Raw genomic sequence first — 918 nt, 5'->3', positions numbered from 1 at the left:
ACACACACACACACACCTATAACATTGCATTATCAGTTCAACACTTTCAGATATACAGCTTAGTCATATCAATTAAGTACTCATGTTGTATATGCACTATTCATAATAGTTTTTCCTCATTGAAATATTTAAAAGTAAAAAAAAAAACCAAACAAAAAACAAGAAGAAAGGGTGAAAACTATTTAACCCTGCCCTTCCGACCAATGGGAAAAGAATAGCAAGAGAATCCCAAAACCTCTAGAAGAAAGGACATTATAAAAATAAAAGCAGAACTAAATGGAATGTTGTTGTTGTTGTTATGTGCCGTCAAGTCACTTGTGGCTCATAGTGACCCTTTGTACAAGAGCCGTATACCCTGCTCTATCCTGTGCCAACCTCACTGTCTCTAACACACCTACTCCCATTACCCCAACCACTGAATCGATCCATCTTGAGGATCTTCCTCTCTTGTGCTGTCCCTCCACCTTCCCAAACATTGTGTCCCTCTCCAAGGACTAGTTTCTCCTTGTAACATGTCCAGAGTGTGTCAGGCAAAGCTTCAGAATCCTTGCCTCCAAGGAGCAGCCCAGATTCACCCTTTCCAGCACAAACCTGCTTGTTCTCCCAGCAGTCTATGGTATATTCAACACTCATCTCCAGCATCACAGCTCAAAGGCATCAATTCTTTTTCTATCATCCCTAGTTATTGTCCAGCTTTCTGACACATAGCACACAATTGTGAAGACTATGGCCTGGCTTAGTTGCATCTTAGTTTCCAGCCTAATGTCGTTGCTCTTCAGTACTCTGGAGAGGTCTCCGGCAGCTGACTTTCCCAATGTAATTCATCTCTTGATTTCCTGGCTGCTGGTACCAAGAGCATTTATTGTGGAATTAAGCAAACTAAAGCTGTTAACTATCTCTATCTCTTCACCATCCATA

Source organism: Elephantulus edwardii, unplaced genomic scaffold (assembly GCF_000299155.1).
Source record: "Elephantulus edwardii isolate Elephantulus edwardi_28Jun2011 unplaced genomic scaffold, EleEdw1.0 scaffold00002, whole genome shotgun sequence".
In the NCBI taxonomy this organism is placed as follows: domain Eukaryota; kingdom Metazoa; phylum Chordata; class Mammalia; order Macroscelidea; family Macroscelididae; genus Elephantulus; species Elephantulus edwardii.
Note: the sequence above shows the minus strand (reverse complement) of the source record.